The sequence below is a fragment of the Mustela nigripes genome, chromosome 4 (genome assembly GCF_022355385.1).
Source record: "Mustela nigripes isolate SB6536 chromosome 4, MUSNIG.SB6536, whole genome shotgun sequence".
Taxonomy (NCBI): Eukaryota; Metazoa; Chordata; class Mammalia; order Carnivora; family Mustelidae; genus Mustela; species Mustela nigripes.
The window spans coordinates 113,328,690-113,335,788 of NC_081560.1; the positions used below are offsets into that span (position 1 = coordinate 113,328,690).

Genomic DNA, 7,099 nt, shown 5'->3' on the forward strand with positions numbered 1-7,099 from the left:
GAGGGAAGTGTGAATATTAGGAGAAGTTAACTGGGTGCAAAAGGAAACATGGACCTCATTAAAAAGTACAGAATCATGATTTTTAATAAAACATGTCAAATAGCGGGGGAGGGGGTGGAATGCACAAATACGGTATATAGAAACAATGGAATATCATTTAGCTATTAATGGGAAGGAAATCCGGTCACATGCTACACTGATGAACCTTAAGGACATTATACTGAGTGAAATATGCCAATTAAAAGCAGCAAATACTGAGTGATTCTACTTATATGAGGGACCTAGAATAGTCAGGTTTATAGATAGAAAGTAGACTGGTGGTTCCCAAGGGAAGGCAGAATAGGGAGTTATTATTTAATGGTTAGAATTTTAGCTGTGGGACGGCTGGGTGGCTCAGTCAATTAAGTGGCTGCTTTCGGCTCAGGTCGTGATTCCAGGACATCGGGCTCCCTGTGTAGTGGAAGGCCTCTTCTCCCGCTCCCTCTGCCTGCTGCTCTGCTAACTTGTGCTCTCTATCGCTGTCTCTCTGTCACTTAAATAAATAAATAAATAAATAAGCCTTTTTTTTTTTTTTTTAAAAGGAACTTTAGTTGTGCAAGATGAAAAAAGTTCTGGAGATGGATGGTTATGATGATGGTACCATGATGTGAATGTAATTAAATGCCACTGAACGATACAGTTAAAAATGGTTAAAATGGTAAGTTTGGGGAAAAAAAAGTTTTATGTATATTTTGCCATAATTATAAATAAGAATAAAATCCAAACCCCAGAAAATACACTAAGAATGGCTGTGGGAAAGCATCAGATATCACCATCACACCAAAACTGGAGGGACCAAAATCCTAGGAAAAAAGAAATTTGTTCGGATGAGTCCCATACCTTGAATTTGAATATTTGGGGCATTTTCAAATTTCATAGGCTGAGCAGAAAGTAGCTTAGAGCTAGCATCTTGACCATAAGGATAAAAAAGCTAGTTCTGAATAGAATGTAGAAAGACAAAAGAGAAGTGGATCTCACCCTAACAATAACAACAAACCCCTTACCTAGTTTTCCAAAACCTATCAGAGAACTGAGAATCCAAAGATAAACAAAGGAAAAAATTCACAAGAGATGAATACTGCAGAAGAGAAAAGAAAACCACAATGACTTTCTCTTTTAGAAGCAAGTAGGGGAGAGAGGGAACCAGCCCAGCTCAACAAAATTTTAATGTTTGCTTATGGATTTCTGTAATGTATTAGAATCCCTAAGAACTCCAGTCACAGAACAAGTGAACACCAATATGCCCTGTGGAGGTTTCACATTCAAAAGGTCACTAAATGGAAGCTTAGTATCTACAGGACTTTTTTTTACTTCCAACAAATGTCTCAAAGTGATCATTTTATCATAAGTTGGGGAAGCAGTTTCTGGAACCAGATAGAAAGCTCCATAACCAATACAAATGGTCTGAGATACAAAAAGCCACTAGTTTTCTCCATAAGCCTCTACTAAGTACATGGCAACAACCCTCCACAGGCAGCAGAGCACCAGGGTGGGATGTCTCCCAAAGGAAGTACAATAAATCTCATTAGGATAAAGAAAAATCCACATACACAGCAGAGTTAAAGGTATCTTAAAAGTAGCTAGCCCAGAATGCAAATTTACTTTAGAGGTCTGACAAATTAAAAGGTGAATTTTCAGTAGTATCAGTAGAAGAAAGTGAATGGTTTTCAATGTTTTAAAATATAAGACTTGTCAACCAAGAGTTCTCTACACAGTGAAAAAGTTGTTTTTATTTCAGATAAACCAAACTCAGAATTTTCCACCAGCAGACCTGCATTAAAACAAGCAAGTGAGAATAAAAACAACATAAATGATGTTTTCAAACAGAAGAAATGTATGGCAATACACCTGAAAGATACAAGAAGAAATAAAGAAAAGGTCATCTCATTTTGCCAAAATGGCAAAAAGCAAACAAAAAAATTACAGTATCTGCATAAAATAAACCTTTCCAATAGTCAGTAGTGAGACTACACTCAAAATTACTTCAAAAAACAAAAACGCTGACTAGTCATTTGTGCTGTCCAAACTCAAATCTCAGTCAGAGATTTACAGAGCATAACGTGGGGGAAATGTTGTGGAACTCCTGAATGAATTTTGGATATGGAGAATGTCGTAAAAGATGTACAAGAGTAAACCAGAACTGTTGAACAGACTGGTTTTTTTAAGCTTCCTCTTCCATTATTTCTCCCTCTTTCCAGAGCCTCTTTCTCCCCGTCATCATGCCCAAAGATTAGGATTTTTAGTTAATATAATCACTACCATAAACCACTTCAAAAGCTGTGCTGTAAGAATTACGAAAGACTGACTATATCAAGTGCTTATCAAAGGCCTGGGAAATTGGAAAATACAGTTTTGTTTTGTTTTTTAAACATTAAATGATAAAAGCAAAGAAATGGTTACCACAGAAGTCAGGCTTCATGTTTCTCTGGATAATGAATGGTGAGATGAGAATAAGGAGGGACACACAGGGACTTCAAAGATAGTAGTAATTTTCATTTCTTAAGACAGATAAGGGATACACCTATGTTTCATCAGTATTCCCTAAATTTTACATATACATTATGTACATTCCTTTGATTGCATAAGTATGATTTTTAAATAAATTGAAATTCAATGTTTTCTTCAGCCTACAAGGCCCTACATATTCCAGTCCTTTCTACCTCTTTGACTTTCCCTTTTAGCTCAATCTCCCCTAGGTCCTACACTCTGTAGCTTCAATATTTTGAACCATTTCTGGAACATGCCTTAGGGTGTTTGTATTTGCTGTTCTTCCTATCTAGAATGCTCTTCCCCCAGAATTCTGCTTGGTTCAGTTTCTCTTTTAACCAGGACTTTCCTCAAATATTACCTTTTAAGATTTTTTTTTTTAACTCCTTTGACAGAGACAGAAATCACAAGTAGGCAGAGAGAGGAGGAAGCAGGATCCCCTGCTGAGCAGAGAGCCCAATGTGGGGCTCGATCCAAGGACCCTGAGATCATGACCTGAGCTGAAGGCAGAGGCTTAACCCACTGGGCCACTAAGGTGCCCCAAATATTACCTTTTAAAGTGGCATTCCCTAGCCAACTTATTTTTTCCTCACTTCTCTATGTCGTTCTGTCCTAAACTGCCTCTGAGCACATACTCAAGGGGCGCCTGGGTGGCTCAGTCGGTTAAGCGTCTGCCTTCTGCTCACGCCATGATCCTCAGGGTCCTGGGATCAAGCCCCGCATGGGCCTTCGTACTCAGCGAAGAGTTGGCTTCTCCCTCTGCCACTCCCTCTGCTCGTGCACACATGCTCACTCATTCTCAAATAGTTTTTAAGAAAATATTACTCAAAATGCAGACACATATAAAAAATATCACATTTATTAGTATCCTCACCATTTCTCCTCAGAAAAATCTAAGTATTAGAGGGTGTCATCCTTCACAGGAGGATACAAGTTTTCCAAAATTCTATTTCACTTGAAAGCTCAACTTTTTAACATTGGCAAGAAATACTGAGAGTTATTTCCCTTAAAGTGACAGGCTCAGTTTTGCCATTTTTGAGAAAAGGTTTGGTAAATACCCATCTGAATAACGAGTTTGTCTGCCAGTTGCTCTTTAAAGTAAAAATAGTATTCCATGAAAAAGGTGGCTAGGTGAGCACATGAATCAATCACACAAGTGCTTTTCCTCTAAACAACCATCATTCCTCAGTATGTAGCCAAGGTACTGTATGTTAACTTCCCATTTTGTAAGACTGAATATTAAAAAGATGTGTATTCAAGGGTCAAGATTTAATAAAACTCAGTTTCTGCTGTTTCACCAAAGATATACCCTTAAGTAAAGGTGGCAGTTTTTTATTGTAAGTACACTGCAGAGAAATACTATCATTGGTATCATCGTCTTGATTCATGCCAAACAGGCAGCAACCTACTCTCCACTCTCTCACACCATCAGTGAGCAAGGCAGTTTGCATCCTAGTATCATGTTCTGACCTCACAGGCCTCTTATAAAAGCCCAGGGGTCTGCAGACTACACTTTGGAACTGCTGTGCTATTCAAACAGCATTTTCCCTTAACATGATTTTTAAGTATTTCCATTTTTCGAGTTTAAAGTTTGGGCTTTTATAAAACTCACTGAAAATACACACACCAACACACAAACACAAAGGGCTAAAGAAATGACTCACCTGATACTTGTTCATTTTCTGCTTCTCTTGGGAAAGGACAGAAACTATGAAGCTAGAACACAGAAAGTTGGAAGACAGGAGTCTTAAAAGACCTTATCTTGCAGCTCAGGAATCACCTGTGACAAATTTCCATACAATTTAGTAAAACAACTCCTGGGAAAATAGCCCTTTGAGCCATAAAGAAAAAACAGAAGGACTGTGATAAAGGAGTACCCACCTGTCCATTGGTGGCTTTGATATAATCATGATGAATTTGGGAAAATTTGAGTGAATCTGAATATTTCTTTCCTCCTGTTTTGAAAATTATGTGTCCATTTACTAAATGGACCAAATGTCCATTACTAAAAACACAAAAGAACTGAAAACTTAAACAAATCCAAAAAACAGTAGGTTAGGCAATGTGTATAATAAATATCTAAGGTGTATGATATATATCCAAAGTATGGACCCTGATGCTGGCATTACAAATAATGTTGAAATACTGATATGGAAGTGTTACATAACCATTTTTCCTATTAATATTATAAACTCAGGGCGCCTGGGTGGCTCAGTGGGTTAAAGCTTCTGCCTTCAGCTCAGGTCATGATCTCAGGGTCCTGGGATCAACCCCACATTGGGCTCTCTGTTCCGCGGGGAGCCTGCCCCCTGTCTCTCTGCCTGCCTCTCTGCGTACTTGTGATCTCTCTCTGTCAAATAAATAAAATCTTTAAAAAATAACAATATAAACTCTACAAAGTTAGACAGTCTTCAGAGCCCTCAAATTTAACATGTTCTTCTCCCTAAACTGCAGTTTCTCCAAAATCAGCTCTCCATGAAACTTTTTTTTGACTTAAACATGGTATACTGGACGACCTGGAGACTTTTGTTCTATGTTAGTCTCTGCTCTTAACACACTTAGTGACTTTGTTTCAATGCTATTATTTAACAGGAGGAATTAGATAATTTTGAACCACCTTTCCTGTACCATATTGATTCTGTATGTCTTCACTCAGTGCTACAAATCCAGACAGTACCCTGGAATTCACTGTCCCCTCCAACCTGGTGTGGGCCTTAGGGTAAAAGTTAATTAGGCCTTGTAGAATTTTGACATGGTCATCTGCTGATCGTCTGACAGCCACACAAATCTAAACCTTAAAATAACAATGTGACACCATAAATCCCAGGAAACTTTATGTAGCTAGCAAAAAGTAACTAGACGCCATAATGCTGGGACAGCGGAAACCTCGTCATGCTAAGTCCAGACACATCTGGACACCCCGAACAGAGACATTTTATCACTTTTAACATGGAGCCTGGAAGAAATTCCAGTTTCCGTCTTTTAACCAAGTCTGCCCCATTTCCCCTCTCTAGAAACCAGCTTCTTGCCTGGAGAGGATTCCCAGCTTCTCCAATAAAACTTAAAATTCAGGGCTCATCTTACAGTTTCAGTTTACATATTAACAGCCCTCTGAGGTTGGAGAATGCAAGAAGGGCCTTACTTAACCTTTTGACACGAGAGTTCTGAGGAAGCCTCAAGAATATTTTGCAAATAGAACTCTACGCAGCCAGGTTAGGTTTACCACTCCGCAGTTTTGCTCATGGACAATTTCTGTACTAAATACAACCAAAGACTGGATTTTACCTTGGGAAGCACCATGAACCAGAGTAAAACAATGAGAATTTACCCACCCTCCTCCGTTAGTGCTGAGTATACCAATTTATCTCTCAACCCTTAGTACTCGTATTTATTAGAATGGAGCTGATTAATACCGATTCAAAGGATGGTTATGATGATGATGATTAAATGAACCAATAATGAAAAGAACAGCATACCTTGTAATCATAAATGCAGCTCACCTTTATTGAGTCCTTATACTTTATATAGACAGCCCTATTTAATACAGCAAACAGCCCCAGTTTATTGGAATTATTTTACAGAGGAGTGTCCCGGTCGTAACCGAGGTTATACTGCTCGCGTAGTGGCGGGGGCCGGACGCGCACAGGTCCCCTGGGCTTGACAGCGCTGAGGCGCCAGCAGCCACGCCAGCGCGGACGTGGCGGGCCCAGGGTCCACGTCACAAAAGCCATCCCCCCCGCTCCTCCCGCGCCCCGGGCCAACTAGGGCCGCCCGGCTCCGCAGGTCGTGAGCCAAGACGGTGGACAGCGGGCAGTCCCCCGCAAAGCCCCCTGCCCGACCCCCCTCCCCAGTCCTTCTCGGGGGCCAGTCGGGCGCTCAGAAGGGGACGGCAGCGGCTTTCAGATTCTCCGATTCGGCGCAGCCGCGGAAACCCCGCTATCCCCGGCCCCCCACCCAGGCCTCGCACCCGCAAAGAGGCCTCCGACACACCTGCAGGGGCTCGGCCACCGCTCCCAGCCAGCGCAGGTTCCAGGCCCCGCCCTCTGTCACACCGCGGAGACCAGGAAGCTCCAGAGTCCTCTCCCGCCCTGGGGCGTGAAACGAGATGGCGACTATCAAAAGAAGGTGGAATAGCGCTTGCGCAAAAGGCCCCCACGCCTCACTCTGGAACTACGCTTCCCAGGAGCCTCCGCGGCATCTCCATTTTGGACTACGTATGATATTTGGCTTCTTCCAGCCACCAGAGTAGTGCTGGGATTTTCTGGCGTCCCCTGTGATCATTCACACTGATCGCCAGTTTGACCTGGCAGCCCGCAATCTGGGGGCTTGAAAACAAAACTACCATTTGATAAAGAAAGTACTTGTAAGTGAGTACAATAGTACATTCAAAGAATAGTATTCTGTAATATCTGAATTAAAACTTTCAGAATTATGCAAATGATACATGAAACTTGTAATAAGGAGAAAATACGTGTAGGCTAAAACGGAAGACTAGTGCCGTAATACTACGCCCCAAAAGAAAAAAAAAAGTTTAATGTGAGTGCACAGATTTTTACTCATTTTATGCTAATGG

At 41.1% G+C, this 7,099-nt stretch overlaps 1 long non-coding RNA gene across 2 annotated transcripts; it reads right to left on the bottom strand.

Moving 5' to 3' along the window:
• Positions 1-1,753: 1,753 nt before the first annotated feature.
• LOC132016193 (uncharacterized) lies at positions 1,754-6,637 on the bottom strand. 2 transcript variants are annotated; one of them, XR_009403913.1, is made up of 4 exons: positions 6,517-6,637; positions 4,408-4,481; positions 4,191-4,306; positions 1,754-1,887 (listed from the first exon to the last, which is right to left on the bottom strand). It is a non-coding gene; the product is annotated as an uncharacterized LOC132016193 (long non-coding RNA). The 2 variants fall into 2 exon arrangements; XR_009403912.1 differs by lacking the exon at positions 4,408-4,481 and having other exon boundaries at positions 4,191-4,242.
• Between the last annotated feature and the right edge of the window lie 462 nt (positions 6,638-7,099).